This window comes from Dermacentor variabilis, chromosome 2 (assembly GCF_050947875.1).
Source record: "Dermacentor variabilis isolate Ectoservices chromosome 2, ASM5094787v1, whole genome shotgun sequence".
NCBI lineage: Eukaryota > Metazoa > Arthropoda > Arachnida > Ixodida > Ixodidae > Dermacentor > Dermacentor variabilis.
The window spans coordinates 124,173,430-124,190,012 of record NC_134569.1 but is presented as its reverse complement, the minus strand read 5'-3'; positions in this window follow the sequence as shown (position 1 = coordinate 124,190,012).

Here is a 16,583-nt window from a genome sequence, read left to right as displayed (position 1 = left end):
CTTTTTGTGAATTGATCCGAGATTACCACGCCGTAATCTATCCTAGGCAGAATGCCAGATTTATACGCAAGAAGACGGACTGTAGCGGTGGAAAGATTCAGAGCCCTGCGAAGTAAAGTTACTCATTACTCATTCAAGCATGAACCAACTAGCCCAAGCAAGAATTTTACTTCAAGTAAAAATAGTTTGCGTTGTGTGTTTGCTACGACTTGACCGATGTTTTTATTCCATCTGAGATAACTTGTTTACAGGATACCTTAGTATTTGTGTTCTGTAACTTCGGTAACAAAATTTTTTGGTGCCGTATCGATAAATGAAGTGTATATTTTCGTGAATAATTTTAATTGCCCCTGTTTTTTCAAGATTGAGGAATATTAGCCAATTTTCAGGCTATGACACTCTTTGAAACGTTTGGTTTAGGTGCACCTGCTCAGATGTGTTTTTAACTTCGGAGTATAAAACACACTCATCTGCGTATAGTTTAATTTTAACTTGGATGTCGTCAATAATGTCGCTTATAAATATGAGAAAAAAAAAGGGGGGGGGGAGGGTTCCAGAACCGAGCTCTGTCGGACTCCGGATGACACTGAAACTTCACCTGAGCCATGCTGGTCAAAATATACAAATTTCTGGCGGTAAGTAATATATGAGGAAATCCAGGATATTAGCTTAGGGTTTCGTAGTACCAAGTTCAATTTATAAAGCAGTTTATTGTGAGAAACCGTATCAAAGGCTTTACGAAAGTCTAAAAATCGTGAATGATTTGGAATCCTCCAACCCCTCCGCTTCGCGAGCCTCCTTCATCTGGCCACACCATCATTTCTTGATAGCTGCCCTTCGGCATTGTCTTTCTTATTTCATTTCTTATCCCACTTCTGCATTATAACTGTGGATCAAATAATAAAATAACACATATATATAATACATAACACACACATATATATATATATATATATATATATATATATATATATACATATGTTAGTCTTGTATACTTCTACAATTACTACATTTCCGGATGCATGTATATCGTCATCGTCATCAACAACCTATTCAAGTCCACTGCAGGACGAAGACCTGTCCCTGCGATCTCCAATTATCCCTGTCCTGCGCCAACCGACCCCAAATAGCACCAGCAAATTTCCTGATTCATCACTCCATCTAGTCTTCTGCCGCCCTGTACTGCGCTTCCCTTCTCTTAGTACCCATTATGTTACCCTAATGGTCCACCTGTTATCTAGTCTGTGCACAACATGACCAGCCCAGCGCCGTTTTTTTCTCTTAATGTCTATTAGAATATCGTCTATGCCCATTTGCTCTCTGATCCAAACTGCTCTCTTTCTGTCTCTTAAAGTTATGCCTAGCATTCTTTCTCCCATCGCTCATTGCGCGGTCCTGCACTTGTTCTCAAGCTTCTTTGTCAGCCTCGAAGTCTGTGCGCCGTATGTCAGCACCGGTAAAATTCACTGATTGTATACTTTCCTTTTCGATGATAACGGTAAGCTCCCATTCAGGAGCTCACGCTGTATGCCGTATGCGATCCAATCCATTTTTCTTCTTCTGTGAATGTCCTTCTCCTGGTCCAGGTTCCCTGTGATTAGTTGACATAAGTAAACGTACTCCTCCACAGACTCTAGAGGCTGACCTGCCATCTTGAAACCTTGCTCCCTCGCCCCAGGTTATTTATCATTATCTTTGTCTTCTGCTTATTAATCTTCAGACTCCCCGTTACACTGTCCTGTTGAGGTCCTCAATCATTTGTTGTAACTCGTCTGCATTGTTGCTGAATAGAACAATGTCATCGGGAAACCGAAGGTTGTTGAGGTATTCGCCGTCGATCTTTACTCCTAAGCTTTACCAGTTTAATAGCTTGAATACTTCTTCTAAGCACGCAGTGGATAGCATAGGAGAGATTGTGTCTCCTTGTCTGACTCGTTTCTTCATACGTATCTTTCTACTTGCGTAGAATTAAGGTGGCTGTGGAATCTCTGAAGACATTTTCTAGGGTATTTATGTAAGCGGTCTGTACTCCTTGATTACGCAATGCCTTTATGACTACTGGTATCTCTACTGAAGAAAATGTTTTCTTCGTAATCTACAAAAGCCATATAGAGAGGTTTATTGTACTCTGCGGATTTCTCGATAACCTGGTTAAGGACATGGATGCGATCCATTGTAGAGTAACCTTTCCTGAAGCCAGCCTGCTTCCTTGGTTGACTAAATTCCAGTGTTGTCCTTATTTTGCTGGAGATTATTTTGGTAAATATTTTATGTAATACTGGGAGTAAGCTAATGGGCCTATAATATTTTAGTTCTTTAACGTCGCCCTTTTTGTGGATTAGTATAATGTTTGCATTCTTCCAATATTCTGGGACCCTTGCAATCGATAGACACTTCGTATAGAGAGGCGCCAGTTTTCCTAGCATTATGTCTCTTCCATCTTTGATTAAATCGACTATTATTCCATCCTCTCCTGCCGCTTTTTCCCGTTTCATGCCTTGCAAGGGCTTTCTGACCTCATGTCTAGTTATAGGAGGAGTTTCTGTATACTGTTCATTATTGTTTTGAATAGAGCGCTCCTCAGTCGTCTGGGTACTGTAAAGGTCAGTATGGAATTCTTCCGCTGCTCTTACTATATATTCCAGATTGGTGATGATATTACCCTGCTTATCTTTTAGCTCATATTTCTTTGTTTGTGCTATGACAAGTTTCCTTCTAACTGATTTCAGGCTGCGTCCATATTATATGGCTTCTTCAGTCTTTCTGACGTTTTAGCTTCGAATATCACTTATTTTCGCCTTGTTGAGCAGTTTTGACAATTCCACGAATTCAATTTTATCTCTTGAGTTGGACACTTTCATTCTTTGTCGTTTTTTATTAGGTCCTTTGTTAGTTGGGAGAGCTTGCCTACTGGTTGCCTTGGTGCCTTGCCTCCCACTTCAATCGCTGCGTCTGAAGCCAGCCTCGTTATGGTTTCATTCATTACCTCTGTGTCATCATCATCATCTCCCTGTTCCAAGGCTGCATATTTGTCGCCAAGCACCAGCCTAAATTTGTCGGCTTTTACCCTTACTGCCTCTAAGTTGACCTGTTTTTTCTTCATCTTAAAACGTATTGTGCGCAAACAAACAGGGACGAAGAATAGAAGAAACACAAGGACGAGCGCACAAGGAAGCGCTCGTCCTTGTGTTTCTTTTATTCTTCGTCCCTCTTTGTTTGCGCACAATAAGTTTTAAGATGAATCTGCTCCAACTAGGCTGACTCGCACTTTTGTTTTTTCTTGACCAATTTTACTCTTTCTCTGTTTAAATTCAGATGAATCCTGGCCCTCACTAACCTATGATCACTACATTTTACCCTACCTATTACTTGAACATCCTGCACTATGCTGGGATTGGCAGAAAGTATGAAATCAATTTCATTTCTTGTTTGGCCATTAGGGCTCTTCCAGGTTCATTTTCTGTTGCTACTTTTCCTGAAAAAAGTGTTCATTATTATCAGTTTATTCCTTTCTGCGAATTCTACCAGCAACTCGCATCTAGCGTTTCTAGAATCGACACCGTAGTTGCCAATTTCCTGTTCAACCGCCTGCTTTTTCCCCTCTTTTGCATTGAAGTCCCCCATTACTACTATATACCGCGTTTTCACTTTTCTCATCGCTAATTCAACATCTTCATAAAGCTGATGTACATCATCGTCGTGACTGGACGTTGGAGCGTAGGTTTGTGCTACCTTTAATCTATACCTTTTATTGAGTTTGATTACGACTACTGCTACCCTCTCGTTGATGCTGTAAAATTCGTCACTGTTGCCCGCTATGTCTTTATGGATTAGGAATCCCACCCCGTATTGCTTCTTATCCGGGAGACCTCATTAGCAGAGGACATGGCCGTTGTTCAGATATGTGTAAGCCTCACCAGGCCTTCAAATCTCACTAAGGCCGATAATATCCCAAACAATGTCTGGTAGTTCTTCGAAGAGTCCTGCTAAGCTTGCCTCCCTCGAGAGTGCTCGGGTGTTAAACGCTGCACGGGTCCGTTTCCGTTGGCGGCCTATCCGGATCCAGATATTCTTAGGACCCTCTGCTGCGTTGCAAGTCTGACCACCGCCTAGGTCAGATGCTCCGCAGCCACTGGGGACTCAGGGTCATTTCTTTGAGGAGATCATTTCATTAGGGAGGTTGTCGCCGAATACTGCACCAGGGAGGCCGATTACTGTTCTGGTGAGGGAGTGTCTTTGTTGAAGCTTAGTGGGCCTTCCTAATTTGGTTGTACATTGATTAGTATAGCCCCACTCGCTCTCGGCATCTTTCGCCGGTGTCAGGCACCACTCCAAGCCTGCAGATGTAGCGCACTGGAGGATGTAATACGCAGATACACCATCGTTTAAAAAAAAGAAAAAAAGGAAATACAGAAAAAGAAATAGGGGGCGGATTTGAACTTCTGACTACTGCAACCGAGCATAAGACATAGCTGTGTAAGATAATGCCGCAAGCGGCTACGCTACCTTTTGGCCGCCAAGTACGGCCCAGGGGGCCCTTCGCGCGTAGGAGATCCGATAATATTATATATATATATATATATATTTATTCAAAAGGAACTACTGCCACATTTAACAACAAAAACACTATTATTTGTATTATCTTACGAATGTTGCAGCCTGGCCTTTATCGGAGTGAACGATACTACAGGAAAAACAGGAAAACTCAAGAAAAATAAAATCAATACCGGCTGTTCAGGCTACCAAGCTTAAGTTGGCATATTCGCAAACAACAGGAAGCGCCATTGTTCCTGAGCGAATAGCTCAGTTGGACGTGAAACCCCATGTAACAAAATGTAACGAAAACACGTAACACCATTATCGTTTATATTTTTGGAACCGCACAAGGTATCGTTGGGGGTGAGAACAAGCCATTGCCTGTTCATACATGTGTCAGCTGCACAGATGTCACTGTTTTTACCCACGCACACCGCAATCGCAGCTTAATATACACGTTTGATGAGCGTTCAGAGGGGCGTAACTCGGCAGTGTGCACTTGTCGATACGACCGCGAGTGGTCGCATTTGAGTGTTCACTCTGCCGCATTAGGTATAATCTATCATATCCAAACCTGTGCTCATCAGGAGTGTTGACTATGGCTTAGATGGGTCCACCTTTTTGCAGAAGTTTTACGTTTACTCGGCTGTAGCCTCCCTGAGTTCGACATAGGGTACAGAAATGGCACGAGGAGATTCGGGCAGCAAGACAGATGGATGCGAATGCGCGCCCACCACCCTTGAATCCGGCAGGCCTCTACCGATAGGAAGCGAGGGCCATTTCTAGCTGTTTATTGGGTTAAACACGTAAGCTTTGTAAAGCAGGAATAAGTGTCACATGTGTATTTGGTTATGCCATTTCTGTCCACCTAGCGCTAAGCAGAACGCACAAACCATTTCAGGCAGCCCACTTCAGCTATGTTTTCTATAAAGCCTACCCGATAATTTCTTTTATTAGACTGGCGCCAGTCTTTAGTGCTCAGCTCTTAGTACGGAACGCGGTTCCGTTTTTTTGTGACCTAGACGTATCTTTTTTTTTTTGTAGAGTTATATAAGAATGCTGACTTTCGAATGAATATTAGTTACAAGGAAACAGGTGTGTCGTTTTCCTCCTTTCTGTCCTTCGTGTTGTGTGTGCTGTTCAATTTCAACATGAGTTGAACTCGATCGGATCGCTCCCACACCAACAAAGGCGGGATTCGGGTCAGCGCGCCTACGCAAGAGCGTCTCTCTCGCGCGAAGCCGGCCAGCCACGCAGCAATCAGGACACCTCGCCCTCACCCCGTGTGGTAACCCCAAACGAAGTTCATTTCGGCCCCCTATGTCGCTCCCACCATCCCTGGCAATCCGTGGAACTCCCGAGTAGCTAATTAGCGGGTCTTATCGGCAAAACCCTATAGGACTTTTCCCCGACTGCCTCTCACATCCAGTGATATATGCTCTGGCGTGAGCTCACGGACAAAGCTATGCTGGAAGGCATATAAGCGAGCTGGCTCCCTGCGCATTTATTGCTGTGCTTTGATTACGTTTTCCTTTTTCGGCACGCCGCACCTTCCGTTAGCGTCCTGCTACCTGAAGGCGCCCCGGTGCGATGTCGTGTTTTTCTTTGTTCTAAGTCGGATGTGCACGGTGGCGGTCGCTAAATTGAAGTGGCAGCGCGCCAGCGCAAGCCTTCCGCGCCGGCTGCAGATCCCTTGCGCTAAAGGGCAACTTTAATGAACCCCAATTAGGCGCGAAATTAGTGGTTTAAGGCGTTATCACGTGATTTAGCTCGGGAGCTTGATCACCTATTACTCCCCAGAGCCAAGAAGGGAAAGAAAGTGCGGGGCGTTTTACGCAGCAATCCGGGCAGTTTCAGAGCGTGCCCCTTGATTACGTCTGTTGTCATTACGCTTTTATTTTTGCTTACTTTGCCCTTTTTCTACTTCGTCCTCATACAACCTTGCTGCGCGTGTAGCTGTGAAGGCAAAATCAAGTGACAACACTGTGTCGCCTAAAATGGGTACATTGTTAACACGGTAACACTTTTTTGGAGCTTACGTTATGCTGGACAATAATCGACATTATTATCGAGCCCTTTCCCTTTTTTTACCATTGTGTGCGCTCTTTCCCTTTTTTTACCATTGTGTGCGCTCGCTAATTTCCTGACAGGAACGTTATGCCCCGCTCTTGCACAAGTGCTGTTCGTGACCTGAAAGATACGAAAACGCTGAGTTAAAGAAACGAAATGCAGACAAGGTGGATTACAACTATTGTCGAGGTGAAAGACAAGCCCGAACGGGTACAAGTATGTCAGGAAAAGCAGGAAATAATATTACAGGAAAATATGCAGGAAATAATATTACAGGAAATATACAGGAAAAAGCAGGTCTGATATTAACATGTACGTGTGCACAAAGGTACCCAAAAACCAACTATAAGATAACTAGTAATTAAATAAATTGTATGAGAATTATTTGTTTGAGTAAAAAAGTAAGAGATACGCTCAGTGGCCATAAGACTGTCCCATATGAGATGGTTTACTGGAGCTAGCACTGTCCACATCGTGAGTAGCATTATTTGCACGCAGTTATTGCAGGTTGTTCAGTACGCATTACTTAGATAAACCGCTAGAGGCCCCTGCTGGCCTCATAAGAAGGAAGGTGGCGAAAGAAAGCTGTTCTCGAGCTGTACAGACAAAAAAAGAAAGAAAATATACACACACTACTTGGCGTCATCCGCTTTTAATATCGTTTCTGCGTCATCTATAGCAAAGGGGATCGCTACTCTCTAGAGCCTACAAGTTTGAAGTAGCTATATCTGAAATACGGTTCTGAAGAGTTCACGAGCCATTTAAAGCGACAGCTTAAATGCCACTTGCGCTAAATTCTGTGGACGTTAGTTGATAACGGAGTTTCTGACCATAAGTCAGCTTGTCGGCCAAGACATGCGGTGAGGATGAGATGCTTTTCTTTATTTTTTTCAACAACAACAACAAAAAGGCTCAGAATTACGAGCGCCAGCATGGTGAAGCTTTCTCTTTGACGTCCGTTTGAAGGTGGAGGAAGGTACTTGGCAAAAATATAAATCGGCATAGAGAAGATTACACGTAATGAATTTGTGCGCCAGAGATACATTATGTAGGCGCTTGCTAGGTAGCGCCAGGGAAATGAGAGAAACCATCAAGCTTCGTGTAATGAGTGCCTTCTTGATCTTATAGTGCGCTCTGGTTCATTAGCCTGTCACGCTAATTTGGCCGCGGCATTTTGTTTCCTTCAAAAAGGTGGGAGCGCTAGGTTTCATGAATAACGATGATTAGTATAATCTTTTGTTTGACAATTCTGGTTGTGCAGCTGTGCGCGCACAGCTGCACGCCTATAGGGCGTGTGTGCCCGAACGGCGGCGACCGGAGAGTGCGCCATGTGTTGGTGCACTCCGCAGCTGTACAGGAGCGTATGGCCGCAAGCGCGCGTCGAATAAATCGGGAATGCGCCTTCATGTGTTGGAGACAATCTTTTCAATGAAGATCCGCGAAAGACGAAGTAGTGGAAACGTGCGGTTCTGTTGCGGAGCACTTCACGAGGTGTGCACGCGCGTGTGCGGCGAAACGAGGAAGCTTTGCGAACAGCGACGAAGCGACGTGGTCATCCGTATCAACATGCGCGGATCAGCTCGCTGTCCATTCTTAGACATACAGGGTTCGTTCTCGGCACTTCTATAAGTGAATTATCGGTTACCAGACTATGCGTATTTGTCCCGCGAAAGCGTGTCGGATCGCGGTGATGCGCATTTTTCTTTGTTGGTTTCCATGCAGGCGACGGCCCTATGCGCTGATGTACCATCTTGTTTACATATTGCATATAATCGGCACAAGCACAACTTCTAGCTTGCACGTGTCGCTACATGGTATTTACTTTGGAAAGGCGGAATGTAAACGAGGCTATGCTTTACTGCGTTGTCGTGTAGTAGTCCACCCGTCGGAATACTTCCTTGACTGTAACAACGACTTGGCTGCGAATGCTACTTACTACTGCTACTACTATTACTGCTACTACTACTACTACTAGCAGCAGCAGCACCAGTAGCAGTAGTAGTAGTAGTAATGGTAGTAGTAGTAGTAGTAGTAGTAGCAGTAGTAATAACAGTAGTATAGTAGTAGTAGTAGTAGTAGTAGTAGTAGTAGTAGTAGTAGTAGTAGTAGTAGTAGTAGTAGTAGTAGTAGTAGTAGTAGTAGTAGTTCAAACTAAATTAGGGGGTTTTGCGTGCTAAAACCACTTTATGATGATGAGGCACGCCGTATTGGGAGACTCCGGAAATTTGGACCCCTGGGTTTCTTTGATGTGCACCTAAATCTAGGTACACGGTTGTTTTCCCATTTCGACCCTATCGAAATGCGGCCAACATGGCGGGGATGCGATCGCGCGACCTCCGTGCTCAGCAGCCCAACACCATGGCCTTGTAGTAGTAGTAGTAGTAGTAGTAGTAGTAGTAGTAGTAGTAGTAGTAGTAGTAGAAGGAGAAGAAGAAGAAGTAGTGCAAAAGCCAGTCTAGCGCACGGTAGAAAGCAGAAGCCAGCGAAGCCCTGGCCTGAGGGCAACCGACCATGGCGATAAAGGACGGATGAAGCAGCCGGTGAAGACCTCGGGGGAAGACACGAGGACGAAGGCTCATCTGAAGAATCCGCCTCAGCAGCACAAGAACACAATTGCTACAACTCAACAAAGTTTTCACTCACTCACTCACTCACTCACTCACTCACTCACTCACTCACTCACTCACTCACTCACTCACTCACTCACTCACTCACTCACTCACTCACTCACTCACTCACTCACTCACTCTCACTCACTCACTCACTCACTCACTCAATCACTCACTCAATCACTCACTCAATCACTCACTCAATCACTCACTCGCTCGCTCACTCACTCACTCACTCACTCACTTTAAAAGAAAGACTCACTGGAGTTTACTCACTAGCACCTACTCACTATCCCAAGTCTGTTTGCTTCGCAAGACGCAAAAAGCCAGCGCCCGCAATGTGTGGGGAAGAGGCAAAGAAAGCTGCGCTTAAAATAAATAAATAAATAAAGTCCTCTAGAAACGTAGAGTGACAATTAATAGAATGAAGGTGAAAAGATACAAGCGAGAAGGAACGAAGCAAAGCGCGAACTATGGCGAAATGTATTCATCTGTCGTTATTTCATGCAACCGAGGGAGGCGAAAAATAAGTAGGAGCGAAATTTTTTGAAAAGTAGCAGACTGCACGTTTGTACATCTTCGATCAACATTCGGTTCTTGACAAGCGTCATACGGCGTTCTCGTGGAATCGCTGGGTACACATCTCAGGTTGTGCATTCGACTGATTCGGCGTTTTCATTCGGCGCAGCTTATGAGCGGTATTGAGTATAAACAAATAGACTGTTATCCGGAGTGACGTTGTGACCTCGATGGCGCATAAACATCAACATTGCATCAGGTTGCACGCAGGGGAGGATGATCGTAAGCACAAGTGTACCCATGGCCATTATCTGTAAAGGATTTAATACACGCCGTTTGGCTAAAGCTTCTCTACGCAGCAATATGCGTATGCATGTTGAATCTCAAAAGCGTGGCAGTTTGGGCGAGTTGGTATGCCATTATATTTTAGGCTTGCAGCGCAGCTCAGAATGATCAAAAAGGAAGGTGGATCGAAGTGGTGATGAAAAGGAACGGAGAACAGAGTGAGCGCTAACTTGCAACTAATAGTTTACTTCCTGACACAGAAGGCTAGTTATACATTCAGCGAACCACGTGACATGAAGAGCTAACACAAAACCAAGCAACAAAACCTAAATCAACCACGTCAAAAAACATATTCAAACAGCCTGTGGTGGCAGTCTGAAATATGCCAATTGGCGTATCCCAGACTGCGGTCAGATTGCGCTTAACGGAATTTTTAAAAATAATTTCGCATAAATGTGTAACAGCCACATGGCGATAGTACATCAGTTGTGTATGTTTTGAATTTTTAGTTCTCATGGGAAGTGGCATATAGATTGATATGTGCCAGAACAGAATTTTGTGTTTTACTTTCTAGCTAAACAAGAGTATCTGCACAAAGGTCGGTCACGTGATGAACTTCAGGATCGTCAGTGATGCCTCAATAATTAGAAATTGCGAAACAAGGCGCCTGATTCTTCGCATCAGCTATGCACAGCCTACTGCATAAACCTCTCTGGAAACAAGATCGACAACACTGTTATCTTGGATGTGAGTAGCTTTGTTGTACTGTGACAGTTGGTACCTTAGAAGGACTTTGTTTACCATTTGTTCGTCGCCACTGAGAGGCACACTTCTCCGGAAGATGATGCATGTTGTGGTAGGCTGCAATCTGGAGCTTGGACACGGCGCCCTGCAGACGAGCCTGAGATGGCAGCTTTGCCGCCCCCCAATATGACATCAATCTATTTCTTAAATTCACTATTTATTAGGAAATGAAGAAAAGAAAGGATGCGCAGAGACAAGAATTAAGCAATGGGTTTTCTTGCTCATACTGAACTTCTGATCGGTGTATTTTGAGCCATAGCTGTCAGGCACACAGGGAATGCATGGTACACAATTTTACGAAATTTATTTTAAGAGGTTGCGGGATAAAATAAGCGTCGTTCGGGCTATGGAATATCTACGTGTTCCTTTACTAGCTCTAAACATAATGGGCTTCGATATTGTTTCACGTGCTGTTGATGCTTTTCTTTCTCTTTTCTTTTACGCTAGCACGTCGTCTCTTATTTAACTTTTATCAACTTCACCGTTCCGCTGAAATCACCAAATCTCGTAAAGAACGCTTTGCTCTGGTGTCCGACAGCCCACTCTTCGATTATACGGTCGGGCACGGCAGCTCAAACCCTTCGATGTTGTTTTGCGTGCCAAAAATTTACTGAGAACAAAAAAAAAACTCATGCACGCGCGTCTCGACAGTCACACGTCGCCGTTCGGGATCGTGTCTCGTGGGCACGCAGTATCTACACGTTTACGCAGAGACCACCCGAAGTTGAGCGTGAAAGGAAATTGTACCAGGGCCTCTGCGAGTTTGGCGGCCACCGCAGCGATCATGGCCCATGGCGTGGAAGCTCGCGGTTTGAATCCCCGAGGGCGAACACGAGAGATGTATAGGCATGAGCCAGGCTCGAATGCCGACCGTTATTCGTGTAATTTCAGTGGAGTTGCTGAAGCGTGCTTTTGTGGTCTTTCGCGTGTTTCCTATGTTCCATGAGTATTATGTTTAATGTAAAAACCGAAAGTTCAGGGATTCTTTACACTAGAAAACAGAGAATGCAGAGGAGTAAAGGAGGAAGCAGGCTCGAGTGATAACAAAAGAAAAATAACTGAAACAAGGAAAGATTTGGGAGCGCGAGAAAGCGATAGTGTCAGTGCCCGTTCACCTGCGTGATTTTCTTTGTTACGTTTGTTTAAATCTTATTCCTTTCTTTCTCTTCTTTTCTTCCTTTTCTTTCTTTCTTTCGTTTTCTTTTTCTATTTTTATTACTTGCTGTGAGCGGTTATTTATAGGCCCCTTCATCTCAACAGTAGTCATCGCTCCGGCATAGCATCCGAAGCGCATGCACGCACTGATGAGGAGGTCCCTCGTTTGCTGATTTTTTTTAGCACCCTTGAAGTGCTGTCAGAGTGCACTCGACGTTTCCTTAGAGCACCCAGTTTCACCACATAAATGTCCCGTTCTGAGTCCTGTGCCGCATCTATATTGGTGTAAACGAGAAGAAAAGGGGGCTAACCGAGGGACGTCGCGGTAGCTGAATTGGTAGAACATCGCACGCGAAATGCGAAGGTTGTGGGGTCCTTCCCGGCCTGCGACAAGTTGTTTTTTCATCCACTTTCATTTCCATTAAGTTATCGTTTCTTTATTTCATTTACTAAGCACAGGTAGTTTCCCCTATATTGTTCTTGGTGTCAGTGTTTGTTGGCTTCTTATTCTATAGTGGTGTGTCATTTGCGAAGGCATTCATTAGAACGGGTGACACTCATGCTGAAGCGAAGATACTATACTGTTGGAGTGAACATGCTGGTGTGGACACTGTCTTGCACCTGTGTTTATCGTTTCAGTGTCCAGCGCCGCCCACTGTGGACAGTTTTAAATAGTGTGGATTCAAGGACACCTTCAAAGGCGGAGAACCTTGGGCCATAGCCATGCGCGTCGATGGCGCAAGAAGCAATGAGTGCGTTGCAGCAATACTTCAAGGTGACCAGTCGCCGCGACCGCTTATAAGCAGCGCTTAAATTAATGCGAGAAGATCAGATTCACATTCTTGCAAACGGTGGTAATGCGCTAGAAAGGCTAATTGTATTGACAGAACAGGAGAAGGTAGTTCCAGTCGTCTCGCGTGGTGCACGTAAACGGCAACATGCCGTATTGAAGGAGAGAGATGGCTCTCGTGTGCTCCACTCAACTGGTACAATGCAAGCCACTATAAAAATACGTCTGCTTGCATCGTACGAAGGCCTATGCACGCAGGCGTAATCACTGCCACATCCCAAATGCGCTAAAGATTGCGCCAACTAATGCGACACGCTACTGTCGCATTCATTGGAACGTGGCTACCGACTCGATGCACATCTTCCCATGCGCTGCCGATCATTCTCTCCCTTGTTTCTCTCTTTTGGCCCCTTTTGCCCTCTTCCCTCAGCGGAGAGTAGCAAACAGTATGCATGTATCCTTAACCTCCCTGCCTTTTCTTTCTCGTTTCTTTCTCTGGTTCCCGTCCTCAATTCCGCCAAAACAGTAGGTGTAGAAATATGAAAAGGGACAAGGATGGTGAGAGGGAATGACAAAGCTAGGTAGACGTAACTGTATCTTTATTTATGTATTTCATCCGTGCTCTAAGGCGTGATGTGTATAAGACTGACGAAACATAATTTTTTGTTACTGTTCGTCCAATTCTGGCTTCATCCCTTTATTTAACCGCACGCGTGGCGAGCCTTTATTCCTGTTTCCAGTAGCGTACGTGTAGTGGACTTTGCTGTAGTTCGGCCATGGTCGCTGTAGCGCAGCTCCTTTCTATTTATTTCAGCTTTATTTTCTAGTTCCCTTATTTCTTTGTTTCCTCCCAACGTTCACGCTAGAGAGCAAGCGCTTTTCTTTAATTTCTAGCGCTTCTTTTTTTTTTTTTACCGTGTGAGTGGGAGTACTGGACGATGCTGACTACTCCTTCCGCTTACACTGTTCACCCTGTCCCCTTTTTTTCCTTTTGCTCTTCTTATCTGTTCATATGTATTTAGGACTCAACCATTCAATTAAAAATAAAAAAGTGAGGGCCGATAGCTGGCGCACAGCAAATTTTTCATGAAATTGAAACTGGTTGTTGAAGCCACGCATGGTTGCTCGACAGAGCATCGCTTTCAATACGCATTTGGCGTCTTGCCGTCAAGGGCGGCTACTGCCCGAAGTTGAAGAGGAGTTAATGAAGGTTTATTTACATTAATTGCAGGATAGAAAGAGCAACATTAGAGTAAAAAAAACCATAGTTATGACCGGCAGCAAGACGAACGCTGAGGTCCCACGGCAAAAAGATCATCTCGCTCTTCTGCATGTTTGTCTGGCTTATAACCGCTTCAGTCCGTCGGGGTCACGTCATTTTCATCCAGTCGTCGAGCCCGTGCAGGTGTCGCCATGTTCTTCCAATTGTCGGGGTCGGGCAAGTGGCGTCATGATGGGCCAGCGGGGACACTCCATGGGCTCTATTCTCTGATGGCTGCTTCCGTCCGGCGTTGGCTCTTCGCCTGAAAGGCGCTCAGCTGCAGGGGATGGGTTGCCTTTAACAACATTCCAATGCTGCAAGCAGCTTTTCGCGGGACGAAGGTGAATGACCTCGAACCATGCCGGCTTCCAGTCACAATTTCTGGAAGGGTCACGCAGGGAAAGGATGAAGCTCCATGCTTGGCACGTGAGGTTTGGTTAGCCAACCTGTTTTCTCGGTCTGGCAGCATAATCGAAGCGAACCAACACACTATAGTTAGCATGTGACGCAGAGAGGTTGCGTTCGAAAAATTTAACCGACGCGAGGTAATGGTCAGTATCTAACGATACACTCGCGGAAGCACGAAGCATGAGGATTTCTTTTAACCGCGCCACAATAATAAAATGAACACCAAAGTTTAATGCCTCAGCTATCGCGCAACATGGAGATTTTCCAGGAAGGTACTTATTTCGGTAGATCAGTCGCTGTAACACCCCGATTGTATTAATTGAGTGCCGAAGAAAAAGTGAATCTTTATGCGGGTCAGACGGGGCATCAACTTCAGGGCCTTCTGGCCAAGGGCCAAGTGAATTGGTGAATTAAGAACATTGCCCTACACAGAGCAACTGAAGTAAAGCACCGAGAACTAGAGAGAATAAGAGCGTGTGTTTTTGTTTAACGATAGTCATAAATGCTGGCCCTAGCTGTTCCTCGCAAATACAGGGTATGCTAACTTGGGTAGGATGATTATGTCGATAGGAGAAGAAAGTGTGATAATCGCGATACATATATATATATATATATATATATATATATATATATATATATATATATTGTAACGGATACGAAAGGCGCGGACAAGAAGAGAGAAGATGAAGATAACGGAGTTTGAGAGGCCGGGCTGCGCTACGATCACGCTGCGATCATCGCCCATCTCCTGTAAATAAAACCATTTCTTCGCAACTCTTCGTAACAGTTGTGGTGGAAGGTGCGGGATAATCGACGCCTGAAGAGGGAGGCTGAACCACACGGTCTTCGACGGAGCCGTCACCTTGCTGGATTCCCACAGAATCCACCGGAGTTGAATATGTCCCACGACGCAGACGAACAACGGCCCATGCCAACTGCTGCGCCGACAAGTTCTGTTCTGCAACTGAGAGATGCGCGTCCCTTCGCCGGAGAACCGGACAAAGACGTCGAGGAATGGCTCATCCATTATCACCGGGTGAGTGCCGCCAACAAGTGGAACAGCGCTTCTCAGCTTTCGAACGTCGTGTCCTTTCTAACGGATACTGCGTTGTTGTGGTTCGACAATCACGAGGAAACGTTCACAACATGGGGAAGATTTGTTTCGGAAATCAAAGAGCGATTCGGCGACTCCGCGAAAAAGAGGAAAAGGGCAGAACAGACGCTACTGCAACGTGCGCAAGTGCCATGCGAAACCTGTACGACCTACATTGAGGCAGTAATAAAACTGTGTAGGATGGTGGGCTCTGGAATGTCCGAGGAAGACAAAGTCGGGCACATCCTAAACGGAATTGCCGACAATGTTTACGATTTCCTCATCGCAAAAGACAACCTGGCTTCCGTCGCTTACATCATTCGGCACTGTCGCACTTTCGAGCAACTAAAGACGAGGCACATCACGACGAAGTTTGGCAGGCTACACAATGTGACAACAGGTGCAAGCGTGGACAGCAACCAGCCCCTCGATCTTGCATCAACGATCAGACAAATGGTTCGGGAAGAGCTCAGCCTGCATGCGCAACTGACACATTCAGGCACTCATAGCTTCCGCCTACCACCAGATTTCGAGCCAAACGTGGCATCCTTCTCCCCGTATCCTGCGGCAAGGGGCACCGAGCATTATGAACTCGCGCCCCGACAGCAGCCACGTCTCTACGACAGAGGCCAGCCCTACTTATGACGCTCGGCCACAACGAGAGCAGCCGCGTTTTTACCACCGAGGCCCTGCGACTTCTGTCAGGCAGTGACAAGAGCAACACCGACCCTACTACCACGACGTGACTTACGAACGATATAACGGATTTCAGCAAGCAGCAGAGACACGTTAACCACATAACAACGAACTTCCTCGCTGCCCGCAGCCGCCTACCATTCGTTTTGAGGAAGACGCGGTGAACCGAGACCCTCCAGTGTGCTGCAATTGCGGTGCCACAGGCCATATAGTTCGGTATTGTCGCCAAGGCCGTCAATCACGTCGGACACGACCGATGTTCTGGCCACCCAGAATTCGTAATTCATATGACTTGCGGACGACCGATTTGCTTCAAATGGACCACTTCTCACACGAGACCAGACGCGGCGATTCGCT